This window comes from Acinonyx jubatus, chromosome A2 (genome assembly GCF_027475565.1).
Source record: "Acinonyx jubatus isolate Ajub_Pintada_27869175 chromosome A2, VMU_Ajub_asm_v1.0, whole genome shotgun sequence".
Taxonomy (NCBI): domain Eukaryota; kingdom Metazoa; phylum Chordata; class Mammalia; order Carnivora; family Felidae; genus Acinonyx; species Acinonyx jubatus.
The window spans coordinates 33,639,422-33,658,932 of NC_069383.1; the positions used below are offsets into that span (position 1 = coordinate 33,639,422).

The following is a 19,511-nucleotide window of genomic DNA, read 5'->3' on the forward strand; positions in this document are numbered from 1 at the left end:
GTGGCAATGCAAAATTTTACCAAGCAGCCTGGAAATCAGTTCGGCAATTTCTTATAAAGCACACACCACAAAACAATCTCACTTCCAGGTGAGAAATGCAAACCTATGTCCATACAAAAATCTACTCACAAATGCTCAAAACCAAAACCCAAAAGTCCACAAATGAGTGAATGTATAAATAAAAGATGGTGTTTCTACACAATGGAATACTACTATGTTTTGTGTTTTCAAAATTATTTTCTTCTAAGTGTTTAAAATTACTATTAAAATCAAAAGCCAAAATATAAAAAATAATTTTAAAACAGGCAGTGCATGCTAAACATACATTGAAATCTATTATGTTTATGTAAATGTCTTAACTTCTTAATTTTCTTCATTGTATAGCTGCTCTGCACCCGCCGCCCCCTCCACTAAGATAAGGAGCTGTTAGCATTAAAAACAAAGTCTTAATCATTACTAAAGGCAACAAATAAAAATTGTGGTAACTTGCTGATGAACTTATCAATATTTTTCAAAAACATTTAGAATTTTGAGGTAATTGTTTTTCACAGCCCTAATGACTTATAAAACTGGCAAAATTAAAGTACTAATAGCAAGCAGTATACATATAGCATATTTACTAATTGCTAAGTTGTTGAGCTTTGAAATTTTAAGTTGTTTCAAAAAAAGGCATATACCATTCAGAGTTTTAATCAGTTCTACTTAGAGTTTTTACCAAGAAAGCAAAAATGATCTAAATTTTTTTTTCCTATGGACGTATTTGCCTTTGTCATTGAACTAAATGTATGCACTTAGTACACAGTGACCAAAAAGTTAATGACTGTTCACAATACCTAAAGTGAATGGTGGATCAAAAGAAGTACCATTAAGGGTTGGAAGGTCATAGGAGCTGTCTGAGAACCCAAAACACAACTTGGGTTATACCAGCTATGCCTGGAGTTTTGTAATCTGGTCTTTGTGAATTTCACCAACTAAGAAGAATGTGATTTTTTGGATTTCTCAGGTGATAAAGGAAAGGAAATACATCCGCCACGGTAAATGCTTAATTGTCTTCTAAGAAATTGTTCGATCATCAAGGTATCTTCTAAGCACAGTTATAGACTCAACATGTCCTTACATCCATCTTTCTTAGCTGACATTTTTTTTAATTTTTAAAACTATTCTAGACCACTTCTAAATCCAAGAAAAGAAAAAAGGTCATACAAGAGTTCTCAAGAGTAGAATGAATTCCTGAAAATAATAAAAAACATATTTCCTCAAAGGTTTTCTAATACATATGGAGCTTTACTCTATTTACCCTTGGGAATATTATAGCTTTCCTGGAAGAGCCCAGTAAATTAAATTATTAGATACATTCCCAGGCCCTCTGCTAAATCTTCTGCATTACCCACCATCTTCTTCCATGTATTATTTGAAATCAAGTCCTTCTAAATTGGAGTCGGATTCAATAAAGAGTTATTTCATTGTATTTCTAAACTGCAATTCTAGATTGGTAGGGGTGGGGGACTCGGGAGGCTTTTTGGGGGAGGAAAGTTTGGCTAGATGGAAGATTAACTCTTATCTGTGTTAGTCACTGGCATCTGACAGGCAAACTTCGTAACAACTGTACCAAGAAGGATAGTTTTAAAAAGTTAACCCTACTAATGTAGAGCTTAATGTATTAACCTGAGCTAAAAGCTGAAACAGCTCTATTTTTCCTTTTTCTTGCTCTTGGATCCAAATAATATTTTGTGTAAAATGTATACAAAAAGATAAACATAACATAGAAAGTATATTCCATTCCTTTGTGCTTCTGGTAAAAGAGCAGATAACAACGTATGACTATAAAGTTACTTATATAGAAAATAGTGTATTCAAAATAATATCCAAAATGTCAGAATACATTTGTCCTGCAAAAAAAAAAAAATAACTTCTGCCCATCAACTGTCTAAGATAATATGAAAGTATTACTGTCAAAAATTTTTTTGTACGTTGTTTTTCTTATGACCTTTCTTTCTTCCTTTAAAAGAAATTCCACAATTCAAATAACAAATTAAGTAATGATAGTAATGGGTAGTAACTCACAGAATAAAATAGGAATCTATGAGTCTACACTGACACAAAGAAATCAATGAACAAGGGAAAGCTCCTCATTACAACAGATTTCAACTAAGGAATGTAGAAGGAATGACTGAATTATAAAAATCACCTTGGATGACCACTGCAATAACTGTTGCATGCCAAATCAATAGATGCTAAAATTTGTGGGTAAAAGTATGATAAAATGACAACAGGACATTTACATGGTCTGAAAAGTATCTTTCCAAATACTTAATTATATACTTACATTGAGGAAACCTGCCACACACCACCTTTACCAAATGATCAGTTATAGGTAAGAGGAAAAACTGATATCATGTGCCTCCTAATAGGATATACTGAGGACATAATATCTCTTACAGCCAAAAATTCATAGGCTGAATCTAATCATGAGGAAACAAACGAAAATTGAGGTGCAGTCTACAAAACAGTCTGTACTCTTCAAGTGTGAAGGTCACAGAAGACAGATAATGCTGAGAAATTGTTCCAAATTAAAGAGACATTACAGTAAAATTCAACGTGATCTTAGATTGGATCCTGGATCAGCAACTGGTGAAATATAAATAGGGTCTGTAGATTAGAAAATAGTATTGTATCAATGTTTAATTTCTTGATTTTGATAACTGCACTGTAGTTATACAAGAGAAAGCCCTAAACAGTCAAGTACTTAGTGGGAAAAAAATTTCTCCTCTACTCTGAGGTTGTGGGGATTTCCTCCCATATATATATATTTTTACTTTAAAATTTTGCTCTTTGCATTTACATTTAGGTCTTTACTCCACTGGGGACTGATTTTTGTGTATGATATGGGATGGAGATCCATTTTTTTTTATTACACTGTCATATGGATAAATAAAACAACCTAATGTTATTTGTTAAAACGTACATCTTTTCCCCAGTGAAGCAACACAAAAGAAGAAGAAAGTATCTTACATATGCACCATATTTTAAAAATATGGGTTACTCCCTTATTTCAGTCACAGATATGAAAAACTTGTCACATGCTTTAATAAATTCCAAGTACTTCTAAAATGTGTCTGATGAATTTAGGAGTCATTATTCAGGTAGTAATTACAAAAATATAATTTCCTCAAGGAATTTCTGAATATTCAATAATATCAGAAGGCAATAGTAAGAGATGCTGTCCTGTTATTATGAAGACACTGGCTAACAGTAAGAAAATATCACATAAGTGATGTAAAATTAAATTAAAATCCCGTTTCTTCTCACAAAGAACTTGTTTTTAAAGAGTTCCAGTGGTTGTCTCTGGAAGTAATGAATAATTCATTTTTATACATAAAAATTCTAGCATGGTTGTTTAGACATTGCTGTAATTCACAATGAGCCACTGTGTCCTTAAAATTAAGTTAAACAAATTTGGGTTAGAGGATTCTAATAACCTGAGTTCTAATTAAGATATGACCCTATCCACCATTTTTGTTTGTTTACAATAATTTAAAACAACTCATGATTCCGGAGACTCAAAAACAATTTGTTATAGCTTAGACCTTATAAAAACAAGGTGAATGGGTACTTTTTTGATGTTTCACCTATGGCTGAACGTATTTAATTTCACTTCAAATTTTCATTAAACATCTACACAAATTTTGTTTGAGGAGGGCTCTACCTGTTTAATACAGATTTTCAAATGACAAAAAACTTGTTGTATAACCCATCAAAATGACTTACCTTCAAGAGTTTTCTCTTGTGACCCAGCAATCTCATAAGGTATTTACACAAGAGAAATGAATGCATATGTCCACAAAAAGACCGGAATGTTCATAGCAGCCTTATTCATAATAATCCCAAATGCCCATCAAAAGGAAAATGGATAAATAAACCGGGGTACTAATGCAAGCAACACCATGAATAAATCTCAAAATCAAGTTAAGTGGAAAGAAGCCAGATACACACAAAAAATACACACTGTGTGATTCCATTTTCATGACATCCAAAATCGGGAAAAACTAATCTTTGGTGACAAAAGTTAAAGCATGGTTGGGCAAAGGGTGCAGGGATTGATTAGAAAGAAGCATGAGTGGACTTTTTTGGTGATGGAAAATGTTCTTTAAGTGAATGGTGGTTGCATATAAATTGTGAAAATTTGGGGCGCCTGGGTGGCTCAGTCTGTTAAGCGTCTCACTCTTGATTTTGGCTGTCATGATCTCATGGTTTGTGAGATCCAACACCATGTCAGGCACTGCGCTGACAGCATGGAGCCTCCTTGCTATTCTCTCTCACGCCCTCTGCATCACCCACATGCATGTGTGCGCTCCCTCTCAAAAACATACAAATAAACTTTTTAAAAAACTGAAAATTTCTGAAGCGAACATTTAAGACTTGTACATTTTATGGCAGGTAAGCTATATCTCAACTAAAAAATTTTTAAATTTCTTGTACATATGATAGTATTATCTTATTTTTTTAATGTATGTATAAAATGTTAACGTTAAAACTTAGTAACCAGACATAAAGATGGCCAACAGACACATGAAAAGATTCTCATCGTTACTTGTCCTCAGGGAATGCAAATCAAAACTACAATGAGATACTACTTCACACCTGTTAGAATAGCTAAAATCAACAAGACAAGAAACAACAGGTATTGATGAGGATATGCAGGAAAAGGAACTCTCCTGCAGTGCTGGAGGGAATGCAAACTGGTACAGCCACTGTGGAAAGAAAGCAGCACAGAGGTTTCTCAAAAAGTTAAAAATAGAAGTACCCTATGAACCAGCAATCGCACTACTGGGTATTTACCCAAGGAATCCAAAACCATTAATTCAAAGGGATGCGTGCACCCCTACGTTTAAAGCAGCATTATTTACAATAACCAAGATATGAAAGCAGCCCAAGTGTCCATCAAACAATGAATGGATAAACAAGATGTGGCATATATATATAATGGAATATAAAAAAGAATGAAATCTTGCCATTTGCAGCAACATGGACAGAGCTAGAGAGTATCACACTAAGTGAAATAAGTCAAGTCAGAGAAAGACAAATACCATGAGTGCATTCATATGTGGAATTTAAGAAACAAAACAAACGAGCAAAGGGATTAAAAAAAAAAAAAAAGAGTGCGAGACAAACCAAAAAAACAGACTCTTAACTATAAAGAACAAACTGACGGTTACCAGTGTGGAGGGGTGTAAAACAGGTGATGGAGATTAAGGAGCACACATGTCATGACCTGCACCGGGTGATTAAAATAAAAACTTAGGGGCAACTGGCTGGCTAGGTCAATGGAGCGTGTGACTCTTGACCTTGGAGTTGTGGGGTTAAAGCCCCACGTTGGGTATAGAGATTACTTAAAAAATAAATAAGATCTAAAAAAAAAAAAAAAAAAAAACCATGTAAAAACACTCTTAGTAACCATGATAATTAATACTATTTGCTTACTTTCTAATTAAGAGTCAAACATTGAACATTGATTTTTATTGCTACAGTACACAAAATCCAACATTGTTTGCTTTATCTGAAGTAGGCTCCACACCCAACATGGGGTTTGAGCTCAAGTCCCCACGACCAAGAGTTGCATGATCAACCTACTAAGCCAGCCAGGTGCCCCTAACATTTTGCTTTTTTAATAGAAAATACAGTAAAAAAAAAAAAAGAAGGTAAAATTTTAAAGAAACAAAAGTTAAGAACCTTAGGCTTTCATTCTGAATTACAGAGTCTAATATGTTGGCATTAATCTATACCACCTAGGGCATCTGTCTCAAAATACTGGGACATTCTCGCTTAAATTGATGGTCAGATAATGTCTTTACTCATTTCCTTTATCAGTGCACAATTCATAAGCAGGTAATCTCAATGCTCATACTGAATAAACTGAAGTCATCTTTCCAAGAAATTCCACAGTAATGAAATGTCTACATTTGAACTCTACATAGATTTCATCAACTAGCTTCTGTTTGCAGGGAAGACTCAAATGATAAGGATTGTTGAAGTAGGACATGTTAGGGAAGAGGGTAGACCAAGTAAACAATACAGGGTAAAATAAGTCAAAATCTTAACACTTCAGTTCTAAGTCACTGCACCAAACTATACAAATGTTATAGCTGTATCTGACATCTCACAGGCAAATATGTTAGAATTTGTTCTCAAAAAAATCATATTAAAATCTCCTATTGAACTTACTTAAAAAAAAAAAGCTAACTTTCCATCTCTTATGCTTCCAAAACCCTCACTGTTTAGCACTGATTTCGTTTGGAAGAAAAAAAATTCAGAGGGAAAAGAAAAAGAAAATCAGAGAGGGAATACTGTATCTGAGTGCTTAGAATGAATGGTGTCTGGCAGATAGCAGGCTCTCAAATATTCGTTGAATCACCAAACATTCAATCTCCTTTCAAGGCAGGATTCCTGCTGCCTCTGCCCTATACACTGCACTCAGGAGATAGTTGAACAAATGTATAAGCAAGAATAAACTCTCATTTACTGAGAACAGTCAGGAAATACAGTATTTCAATAAGACAAAAATTTTAAGAGTTATCACTACTACAATTCTACAGAGACTTAATTTTCAAATAAATTACAGTGAAAACCACAAAAACTTACGCTAATATAAAGAAGCTGTATAGTGTATCTCTCTGGAGCCAGACTAACCAGGCTGGATTTTCATCTCCACTACTCATTAGCTATGTAAACTTGGGTAAATAAGTAATATTAGCTATTATTCACAGTAACAGTAGACAATAAGTATACTTGTATTAGTATAAACTCTAGGTTTTTTAAATTATTATTCATTTTTTGAGAGAGAGAGTGTGTGTGTGCAAATGGCGGAGGGGCAGAGAGAGGGGGACAGAGGATCCAAAGCATCCAAAAGCATCCAAAAGCATCCAAAGCCTGATGCTGGGCTCAAACTCATGAACTGCGAGATCATGACCTGAGTCGAAGTCAGACTTAACCAAATGAGCCACTCAGGCACCTTGATATAGCTCTAGTTTTCTTAAAAATAGCCCTGGAACACAGACATTTTCATGTTACATGTTAGTTTCTTTGTGCCCTACAGTGATACAAAGGTGGCATATGCCCAGGCATTTCTGTGTTCTTTGTAATGCATTCACTTCCACACACTGACATCCTTTCTCCTCACTTGGAAATCATTCTTTCCCTATTTGACTCTGCTCATCCCAAAAACCAGGAGAAAAAGCTGGCTTCCTAGCTGCATGGTGGGAATGTGAAAGATCTAGACTTTTATCTAAGACAAATGATCTGTACACAAGTTTTTTTTTTTAACTTCTATAAACTCCCACTTTTTAAAAAGTTTATTTATTTTGAGGGGAGGAGGGGCAGAGAGAGGGAGAGAGAGAGGGAAATCCCAAGCAGGCTTCCTGCTGTCAGCACAGAGCTGGACACTGACAAAGGGGCTTGACGTGGGGCTCAATTTAACGAACCGTGAGATCATGACCTGAACCTAAAACCAAGAGACAAACTAACCAATTGAGCCACCCAGGTGCCCCTCTAAACTTCCATTTTTTACAGGGAAATCAAGGGGATGAAATATACCATTATTTCTTAACCTGTTGAAACTCCTACCTTTGTTAAGTAAAATAAAATGATATCTACAATTACTCTCTGAGACTGCTGTTACTACTTTTAATTTATGAAAGAAAACAGAGGTCCAGAATTGGGATGTGAACGAAGTTTTGAAATACACTCCAAGGCTTTTCGCAGAGCTACCTCCCAGAACAGCATCACTTTTCTATGATGGTTCTGAAGACAGGCTGGGAACAAAAGAAAACTCTGGGCAATCTCACCTATGTCCAATACTTCCCTTATCACCACACAACAACAGCTCTCAGACCTATACATCCAACTCGTTTGTCAAGATCAAGATGCATTTTTCTAAGTATAACTTATTTACTAGAAATCTTCATTAAAATGTCTCAAAGATACTTCAGACCAGCTCACCCTAACCTACTCCTTGCTATTCTTTTAAAATTACTATGGGGCGCCTGGGTGGCGCAGTCGGTTAAGCGTCCGACTTCAGCCAGGTCACGATCTCACGGTCCGTGAGTTCGACCCCGCGTCAGGCTCTGGGCTGATGGCTCAGAGCCTGGAGCCTGTTTCCGATTCTGTGTCTCCCTCTCTCTCTGCCCCTCCCCCGTTCATGCTCTGTCTCTCTCTGTCCCCAAAAAAATAAATAAACGTTGAAAAAAAATTAAAAAAAAATAAAATAAAATTACTAGCACCACCTAGAAATCATTCCATTTTTCCCCCCCCTCAGTCACATGAATAGTGTCTATCTCTCTTGCTCAAATCTTTGTTCAGCATTGCTACAACAACAGTCCTGCCTCTAATCTCATATTCTTCTTCAATATTCATTTCCCATTCTACCATCAGATTGATACTTTTTTCTTTTTTTGTTTTTAATATTTATTTATTTTGAGAGAGGAGGGGAGGGGCAGAGACAGAGGGAGAGAGACAATCTCAAGCAGGCCCTATAATCTCAGCACTGTCAGAGCAGGCCTGATGTGGGGCAAGATCTCACAATATGGGGGATCATGACCTGATCCAAAATCAAGTCAGGACACTTAACCGATCGAGGCACCCAGGTGCCCCAGACTGATGTTTTTCAATGCAAATTCTCATCATGTTTCTTCCTTAAATCTAACGGCTCCCCAACTGCCAACAAAATAAAGTCCAAAGTCCTTAACATGACATATAAAGCTTCTCCATTATCTGAAGGCTATAAAATATAACTGTTAACAGCATAAATGCTAAAATCAGACTGTATGGACTTAAGACTATAGCTCTACTGCCTTCTACCTGTATGACTATAAGCAAATTAAATTCAGTTGTCTTACTTGCAGTAAATGAGATTAACACACTTAGAAAAGTGCTTGGCACAAAGTAAGCACTCAAATAATAGCTACTACCTTTTTTTACTCTGCCACTTTCTAGCTCCTACAGTCTATCCATTCTTTTTCTCATCCCACATACACACAGTACTGGAGCCCCAGCACTCCATTCAGTCTCTCGAACAGAACTCTCGGCTTTCATGCCTCTATATCACTGCATACATACGATTTGGCCATCTTTTATCTACTGTAATAAAATTGCACATAACAGAATATCTTAAACTTTGTAAAATATTAGAAGATCACCAAAAAAGGTAAACTGAAAGATCAAATTATACTATTACAATTTTTTGATATATTATTTAGCACAGCATAGTAAATCCTTTTTTTTCCCCCTAATTTGAGAGAACGTGCACTTGCAAGTGGGGGAGAGGGGCAGAGGGAGAGAGACAGAGAATCTTAAGCAGGCTCCACACTCAGCGGGGAGCCCAACATGGGACTTGATTCCATGACCCTGGGATCATGACCTGAGCTGAAATCAAGAGTCAGACGCTCAAACTGAGCCACTCAGGAGCCCCAGTAAATACTTCTGATAAAGGGTTACTACTATTAAGATCTGTGGTATAAGGCCTAAAGTTAAGGACCGATATTATGTGTGTCTTGACATCTAGGGAAAACCAGGAGGGCCTTGAATGGCCTAAGTGCAAATTCTCATCCTCTGCTCCTGCTAGTAAGGTCCCTTAGCCAGATAACCCTATTTATCACAGGGAACAGACACAGTTCCTGCTTATCTGTGCTTCAGTTCCCGGCCAGCCTGGGCAATTATTCAAACAAGTTGATCACATCCTCCTGTGGGAACCAGGGATCACTCCACCCTCTTGATACTACAAAACTTGCATCCCATGGATTTTGCTTGTTCACTCTGTTCCCAAGTGCAACTTCCAAGTGGACCTACATTGTGTGTGGTGTCCCCTTCTCCTGGGCTGTTGAGTATATGTGATTAATACACTGCTGTTCATCTCATCTGTCCAGCGTCAAGTGCTGTGTGTTCAGCCATCCACATAACCCTAAGGCAGGAATCCCTCCCTCACAAACAGAATGAAGAATGGGGGACTTAAACAAGATTTCACTGAACTGGAAAGCTGAAATTAAGATATATAACTGGGGGCTAAGAAGCAGGAAACTCAGTTATTTAAAATATATTTTAAGCAAGCAAATAAGCCGATACATATAGTCCAAACATTAGAAGGGCATGAGAGAGATTCTAGTTTCCTATCCTCTAATGGAAGGGAAGACTGAAAGGTTGACAGTTATACTTACATTAAAAGAAGGGAAAACGTCTGAGCCATCCTGACAAAGGCTGCAGATAACAAAGTGCTGTTACAGGCAACAAAAAATTTACAAATAAAGTCCTGAAATTCAGGGGCTAACCAAGTGTCTTGAAAAGAGAGCTCTAAAATTCTTAGTACTCAATTTTTATTTAAGAATAACTATATACTTATAGATGAAAGCTGAAAATAATGATGTAGATTAAACATCTTCTGCAACTCTACTGAGTGATCAAGTAATTGGGATAAGTCTTGCGGATGTGGCCAGTGGAATGGAAGATGAATTAGAAACTCTGCCACAACTTTAAGGTAATATTCCTCCACTCTTTTACTGCGTGGCCTATGAGGAACTCTTTGCTAGTATCCTTATTAAATCAGTTCACTAAATAGGGAGAAATGTTCTTTGATAAAGCAAATTAGAAGACCTAAAAGTCAAATGGACTTTCTCAAAAATGAACACTAGGCCAACCTGGTACTCTTTTTTTTAATTTTATTTTATTATGTTTTGAATATTTATTTATTTTTGAGAAAGAGAGAGAGACAGACAGAGAGGGAGACACAGAATGTGAAGCAGACTCCAGGCTCTGAGCTGTCAGCACAGCTGTGAGATCATGACCTGCGAGATCATGACCTGAGCCAAGTCAGATGCTTACCCAACTGAGCCACCCAGGCACCCCATCAACCTGGTACTCTTTGAGACTGTTCAACCTTCTCTGGATCAGAATCCTCACAAATGTCTGAAGAAAGTGGACAGAATTCAGTTTTAAATGATTAAACTGTTCAGACAGGGGAAAACCAAGGATATTCATCTTTTTTTTTTTTAATTTTTTTTAACGTTTATTTATTTTTGAGACAGAGAGAGACAAAGCATGAACAGGGGAGGGGCAGAGAGAGAGGGAGACACAGAATCTGAAATGGGCTCCAGGCTCTGAGCTGTCAGCACAGAGCCCAACGTGGGGCTCGAACTCACGGACCGTGAGATCGTGACCTGAGCCAAAGTCGGACACTTAACCGACTGAGCCACCGAGGCGCCCCAAGGATATTCATCTTTCAGTATCAAAGGAAGTTGATTCCACTATTCTTAAAGAGAATTCTCCAAGAAGCAACTGGGTGGCTCACTAGGTTAAGCGACTCACTCTTGATTTCAGCGCAGGCCATGATATCATGGTGGTAGGTCTGAGCCACGATTTTGGCTTTGCACTGATAGGATGAAGCCTGCTTGGAATTCTCTCTGCCCCACTCCCACAGGCACTCACAAGGTCTCTCTCTCCTCTCTCTCTCTCTCTCTCTCTCAAAAATAAATAAATAAACTTAAAAAAAAAAGAATTCTCCAAATCCTTTACCTAAGAAAGGAAAGAATACCATCTTCTTCACTGACTAAAGCTAAGATTCATTTTGATAAACTCATAGAAAACTATCTCTTGCTTTCTACCCGGCACCACTCTCTCTCTGTGAATGTTGGCAGGTACTCATTTAGAATCAGAGCTATCTCAGATTGCAGACAGTTAAAGAAGTATTTCATTAATGCTGGGATGCTACCTGCCACAAACTGTTCCTCAGGTGCTGCAGGCAAGAGGGGAGTTGATGCCCTTTATATTGTGTAAAACATGCCTACACTCTGAGCCTACAGACAGAAATCAGCTTCTCCACACACTCTTCAATTTGATAAAGAGGCCAGATGATAAGCAAAGCAAATAATACTGATGGGTTATGTGGCATCTGCACATCATACTGGACTACTATGTGTAGAAGCCAAGCATCACCACAGTGATGGAAAGAGATTAGTCACAATATCCAGAAAGATAACTACCTGTGGCTCAATTCTATGAAGCAGCGGTGCCTTACCATCCTATGCTTCCTGGACTACAGAATACTGAAGTGTGCAATCTTATCTGATATCTACAGTGCCGAAGAGGACCGAAAACCTTCTTCAGGAAGGAGAACAAAGTGGGAAGGGCTAGCTGCACATAAACTCCATGTGTCCTCAGCAAAGCAGCTTTAAGAGTAAGCTGACAACAAATTTAAATTTTTGAAAAAGACTTGAGCAACAGGGGGAAGGAGATGAAAGTATACAAAGCAGACGAGGCATGTGCATGGAAGCACATATACACACACACCACACAAATAGCTATCTGTTACCATTAAATTTAGAAGCAAACAGTACTGCACAGTAGCTGCATGGGAAAGATCTACACTAAAAATTATTTCTTGTTTATCTTAAATTAAAATTTAATGAGGCATCTTATAGTTTACCTGAGAACCCTGCCAATATCCCCTTTAATTCCCATATGTTGGACATTATGCCACATAGTTATCTCTTCCCTGATCAAGTCAGGAGACATTAAAGATTTCCCAAGTCTAGATGCCTGTTAAATTTGCTTGGAAAGCTTTTGAAAAAAATAGAGGATCTCAAGTTCTATTCCAGATCTACTGAATCCATCTCTAGAGTACTGAGACCCGGAAGCCTGTATTTCACAAAATCTCCCCAGGTGATCCTGATGGGTGGCCAGTTATTATACCCACTGCCCTAGAAGGCATTGTATATGCAAAATTTACATATCCTCTTCTGAAAAAAGGAATCCAAGGAATCAAGTTTCGCCTGATTCTCAAGGAATGTGATACCAAAAAGGTTCACTGCCTTGTGGACTAATAGTAAAGTTAAAAAGAACTAATGGGCATTTTCCCATTTCAACTACAAAATTACTTGACACTGTTTCCTATAACTGTAAAAAACTTCCATGTCTTTTTGAGAGTTACGAGTAAAATGAGAATAGAAAACACTTTATTGGGGGGGCACCTGGGTGATTCAGTTGGTTAAATGACTGACTGACTTCAGCTCAAGTCATGATCTCACAGTTCGTGGGTTCAAGCCCTGCGTCGGGCTCTGTGCTGGCAGCTCAGAGCCTGGAGCCTGCTTCAGATTCTGTGTCTCCCTCTCTCTCTGCCCCTACCCCACCCCTGTCAAAAATAAACATTAAAAATTTTTTTTTAAAAAAAGAAAATACTTTTTTGAACTCTATCATATTTAAATAGTTTATGATGAAGCGATCACTACTGTAGGCTGTGTTATAGCCAACCTTTTTTTGAATACACTTAAAAGTGATAATTTGACAAGTTTTCCTCAATAATTTTTTCCTTTATAACTATCATTTTGAGTGAGTCCCTATCAGTCTAAAACTAGATCATCTACTGAGTTAAAAGCAATTTTTCTTTAAACATGTGTTTACCATTTATTTACAAAATGGGGTGCCTGGGTGGCTCAGTCAGTTAAGTGTCTGACTCTTGGTTTTGGCTCAGGTGATGATCTCACAGTTCATGAGTTCGAGCCCCATATCAGGCTCTGCGCAGACAGCATGGAGCCTGCTTGGGATTCTTTCTCCCTCTCTCTGTCTCAAAATAAATAAATAAACCTTAAAATAAAATAAAATAAAAATAAAAATAAAAATAAAATAAAATACTAAAAAACCCATGAGTCCAAAGTAGGCATTATCATTAACTGAAAAAGAAGTTATGTATAAACTATTACTTATCTTAAATTTTCAATTTCTTTATCTCCTCTGAATCATCCCCCTTAGTCCATGAACATTCCTAAATTTTTTCTATCTTAAAAAACATAAAGTATTCCTAAATTAAATAGTAGGAAAAAATGAAGTAGTAATGCCTATCCTTTCTCTTTTGTTTCACTATCATATTTTTTCAAAAATAGTTTATACTTATTGTTGCCACTTCTTACCTTTCTTTAGTTAACATTTATGGAGCATCTAATACAGTGACATTCAACCCCATGGCACATTCAAATCATCTGGGAAGCTTTTTTTTGTTTGTTTTACAAGGGTACAAAGGCTCGAGGCCTCACCTGTAAGTGAAGCTTGTGCATCCAAGTTTGTTTATAAACTCTCCAATTGATTCCAATGTGCAGCTAGAGTTGAAAACCAATGATCTAATGTATGCCAGGCACTCCACTGGAATTACAAAGATTAGTAAAACACAAGGCCTGCCCTTGAAGAACAAAGGAATTAGGAAAATCAGGTAAATCTATTTAAAAAATTGGTAAATGTTATAACAAAGGTATATACAAATTTCTAAGGGAGCATAGGCCAGGATACAAAAGTCATGAGGGAAGTTTTTGGTCTGGTTACCGAAGGATTGTTTACAATGCAAGACATGAACGAAAGGCCATTTCTGGAAGAAGGAAAGCATATACACACCTTTTAGACTTGGGTAATCTGGCTTTTCTCTACCTGCTCCCTGCTGCAGGGCTCTAATAAAATTGCTCTCTTAAAGGCAACCAGTGGAAGGAAATAATGAAGATTAGAGCAGAAATAAATGATAGAGAAAACTAAAAAAAAAAAAAAAAAAAAAAAAAAAAATCAATAGAACAGAGCAATGAAATCAAGAGCTGGTTCTTTGAAAAAATAAAATTGAGAAACCTCTTGCCAAACTTATCAAAAAGAGAAAGGACCGAAATAAGTAAAATCACAAATGAAAGAGGAGAAATAACCAACATCACAGAAATACAAACACTTATATGAGATTATGCCAACAAACTGGACAGAAGAAATGGATAAATTCCTACAAACATACAAATTAACAAAACTGAAACAGGAAGAAATAGAAAACTTGAACAGACTGATAACCAACAACGAAATTGAATAAGTAATCAAAAACTCCTAACAAACAAAATTTCAGGACCAGATGGCTTCACAGGTGAATTCTACCAAACATTTAAAGAGTTTATACCTATTGTTCTCAAACTATTCTATATAAAATAGAAAATGATGGAAAACTTCCAAATTCTTTCCATGAGGCCAGCATTACCCTGATACCAAAACCAGATGAAGACACCACAAAGAAAGAGAGCTACAGACCAATATCTCTGATGAACATAGATGCTAGCAAAATACTAGCAAACCAAATCCAACAATGCATTAAAAAAAAATCATTCACCACAATCAAGTGGGATTTATTCTTGGGTTGCAAGTGTGGCTCAATATTTGCAAATCAATTAATGTGATATATCATATTAGAAGAAAGGATAAGAAACATATGATCATTTCAATAGCTACAGAAAAAGCATCTGACAAAGCACAACTTCCATTCATAATAAAAAAACCTGAACAAGTAGGTTTAGAGGAAACACACCTCAACATAATAAAGGCCATCTATGAAAAACCCACAGCTAATATCATCCTCAAAGGGGACAAACTGACAGCCTTTCTTCTAGGGTCATGAACAAGATAGGGATGTCCACTCTCACCACTTTCATTTAACATAGTACTGGAAGTCCTAGCCATCAGACAGAAAGAAATAGAAAGCATCCAAGTTGGTAAGGAAGAAGTAAAACTTTAACTAGTCACAAATGACATGATACACTCTATACAGAAAACCCAAAAGACTCCACCAAAAAACTGCCAGAACTGTTAAATGAATTCAGTAAAGTTTCAGGATACAAAATCAAAGTACAGAAATTTGTTGCATTTCTATATGCCAATAATGAAGCAGCAGACAGAAAGCAAGGAATCAATCCCATTTACAACTGCACCCAAAACAATTAAGATACCTAGAAATAAACCTAACCAAAGAGGTGAAAGACCTGTACTCTGAAAACTATAAAACACTGATGACAGAAACTGGAAGAAATGGAAAGACATCCCATGCTCATGAATTGGAAGAATACTGTTAAGATGTCTATACTACCCAAAGCAATCTACACATTTAATGCAATCCCTATCAAAATACGAATAGCATTTTTCACAGAGCTAGAGCAAACAATCTTAAAATTTGTTTGGAACCACAACTGACCCCGAATAGTCAAAGCAATCTTGAAAAAAAAAAAAAAAAAAGCTGAAGGCATCACAATTCTGGACTTCAAGTTATATTGCAAAACTGCAGTAATCAAAACAGTATGGTACTGGAACAAAAACAGACACACAGATCAATAGGACAGAATTGAAAACTCACAAATGAACCCACAATTACGGTCAATTAATCTTTGACAAAGCAAGAAAGAGGGAAAAAGTCTCTTCAACAAATGGTGTTGGGAAAACTGGACAGCAACATGCAAAAGAATGAAACTGGACCACTTTCTTTTACCATACACGAAAATAAACTCAAAATGTATGAGAAACCTAAATGTGAGACAGGAAACCATAAAAATCCTACAAGAAAACGTCAGCAGTAACTTCTTTGATATTGGTTGTAGCAACTTCTTTCTAGATAGGACTCCTGAGGAAAGGGAAACAAAAGCAAAAGATAAACTTTTGGGAATGTATCAACATAAAAAGCCTCTACACAGTATAGGAAACAATCAACAAAATTAAAAGGCAACCTACAAGGGGCACCTGGGTGGCTCAGTTGGTTAAATGGCCAACTCTTGACCTCAGCTCAGGTCTTGATCGCAGGGTTGTGAATTCAAGCCCCATACTGGGCTCTGCGCTGGGTATGAAGCCCACTTAAAAATAAATAAATAAATAAATAAATAAACAAACAAACAAATAAATAAATGGCAACCTATGAAATGGGAGATGATATTTACAAATAACATACCTGATAAAAGGCTAGTATCAAAATAAAGAACTTTTAAAACTCAACATCTCAAAAATGAATCCAAATTAAAAATGGTCAGAAGACATGAACAGACATTTTTCCAAAGAAGACATACAGGGGGCCAACAGATGCATGAAAAGATGCTCAATATCACTCATCATTAGGGAAATGCAAATCAAAACTACAATGAGGTATCACCTCACACCTGTCAGAATGGCTAAAATCAAGAACACAAGAAATGACAGGTGTTGGCAAGGATGTGGAGAAAGAGGAACCTTCTGGCATTGTTGGTGGGAATGCAAACTGATACAGATGTGGCAAATATATAAATGGAATATTACCCAAGCATAAAAAAGAATGAAATACTGCCATTGCAAGGACATAGACAGAGCTAGTAAGTATTATGCTAAGCAAAGTAGTTAGCCAGAGAAAGCCAAATATCACATGAGTTCACTCATATGTGGAATTTAAGAAACAAAACAAATGAGCAAAGGGAAAGAGAGAGAGCGAGCGAGTGAGAAAGGGGCAAACCAAGAAACAGATTCTTAACTATAGAGAACTAACTCATGGTTACCAGAAGGGAGGTGGGCAGGGGGGATGGGTGAAATAGATGATGGGATTAAGGAATGCATATGTTGTGATGAGCACTGGATGATGTATGGGAGTGTTGAACCACTACATTGTACACCTGAAACTAATATTACACTGTACGTTAACTAACTGGAATTTAAATAAAAACTTAAAAAAAAAAAAAGGCCACCAGTGATCTCTAGTCCACTGCTTAAATAGCCTTATCTGTGCTAGTTTTCCCCCTATAAAACGGGTATAACAACAAAATTACTCTGACAACTGAGAGATTAATGTAGTATAGATAGTGGCATACCATAGATAAAATGTTTCTCATCCCTTTATCTTAAATATAAAGGCTTTTCTCAAACCTATATTCCTTCTTAATCTCTGAAATGCTGTTATTGCTCCTTCTAGAAATTCTCTTCAAGTTCTGTGACATTAGCACCTACTCTGTACTACAACACAGATTTCTACTTCAAGGATCATCCCTCACCTTTTTGTTTCTCTCCTTGTATTTTCTAAATAAGTGTATATGCAAAAGTATATGCTCTCTGACCTCTCCTCTTTGCTATGTCTAAGCTTGTTCTTTTAACAGTTTTATTCCATCTTGTGGCCGCAAAAGAGAAATTTCCAAGTCTGTATAAAATATCTGGGACTGTTTTTTCCAAGTTCCATTTCTGTTTCCCTATCTTCTAGGCATGTTCAAACAGACATTCTGCTAGCATTTCAGTATAACCTGAGTCAAACTCACCATTACTCCTCCCCGCTGTCCATCCTCTTCCTGAGTTCCCCAGTTAATGGTGGTACCACTTCCTAGTTATCCAGATTTTAACGTTCAGTTATCCCTGATTCTCCCATTTCCACTACATTCACTCACCAAGTCCTGTTGATTCCAACTCTGAAATCTGTTAGCAATGTTTTTTTTCTTCATGTCTTGTGAAACTACTTTAAGTCACGTCTTAACACTTAACTCAAGTTCCCACTGTTCTTACTAGCTCCTATAGTATGTCTAGAGCCAAGGTGCTCAACCAGGGACAATTTTGTCCTATAGAGAACAATCTGATTATCATGCCAGGGGAGGGGAGGGAGGTGTTATTGGCACCATGTGAGCCAAGGATGCTATTAAACATCTTACAGTGCATAGGACAGCCCTTGCAATGTTTTCTGACCCCAAGTGTCAATAATGCTGAGGCTGAGAAAACCCTGTGCTATTCAGTAGCACAGTTCATCTTTGCATCTCTTAACTTGCAAAGTACCTAATATAACTCATACTCTCTGTTCATTCCCAGTTTCCTATTTTTACTTCCTTTGTTGTGCACTGAGGCATGAGCCTGCACCTCAACTGATGTCTACCATCCTCCTAGGCAGAAGTAATTTTTCTGTCTTCTGAATTTCCATGAACTTATTACTTTTTGATGCTATACTATGTATACATCCATATACGTGTGTGTGTGTGTGTGTGTATAATTTATCTTTGAATCTATAATCTTTCATCTACCAAACAGGTGATCAAATCACCAAACTTCAGTGAGTCTGAAACCTAATACATGGTGTCATTACTGCTAGTCACAAATGCTACAATTCTCTTTTACTCCCCTGACCCCTCTGAAATTAGGTTTATAGATATAACTTGCTTTAGTTAACTAAAACCTGAGCACTAGTGTAATGATCTCCAAGTGCATGTGTGGTGAGGGAGGGGCAACTTTAAAAATCAGTGTGCTATTCACATTTCCTTCCCACTGCTGCCAGGACCAGGACGGTGGGGGAAAAAGTCTAAAATTTGTGGGGTTTTTTTGGTATCTATTTTCTTATAAGTATGACATGCTACATACTGTAAACATGAAGTGTACAGCATGACGGGGTGCCTGGGTGGTGCAGATGGCTAAGCATCCAACTCTTGATTTCAGCTCAGGTCATGATCTCACAGTCGTGAGATTGAGCCCCACACGGGCGTCTGCGCTGACAGCACAGAGCCTGCCTAGGATTCTCTCTCACTCTCTCTCTCTGCCCCCACCCCCTCTCACGCTCTTGCTATAAACTTAAAAAAAAAGTGTACAGCATGTTACTTTGATACATTTATATATTCTTAATGACTGCCATTGAAGCAATATTTATCATTACTATTTTATATTTTACACACTTTATATATTATTGTCTATATTCACTATACTGTATATCACAT

At 36.9% G+C, this 19,511-nt stretch overlaps 1 protein-coding gene and 1 long non-coding RNA gene across 2 annotated transcripts in view; both read right to left on the reverse strand.

Annotated features, from left to right (window-relative positions):
• Window positions 1-19,511, reverse strand: part of CAPZA2 (capping actin protein of muscle Z-line subunit alpha 2) — a 58,695-nt gene that overhangs the window by 32,311 nt on the left and 6,873 nt on the right. The gene's annotated exons all lie outside the window — the stretch shown is intronic.
• LOC128314734 (uncharacterized) lies at window positions 12,381-14,512 on the reverse strand. The gene is made up of 2 exons (XR_008296704.1): window positions 13,947-14,512; window positions 12,381-13,879 (listed from the first exon to the last, which is right to left on the reverse strand). It is a non-coding gene; the product is annotated as an uncharacterized LOC128314734 (long non-coding RNA).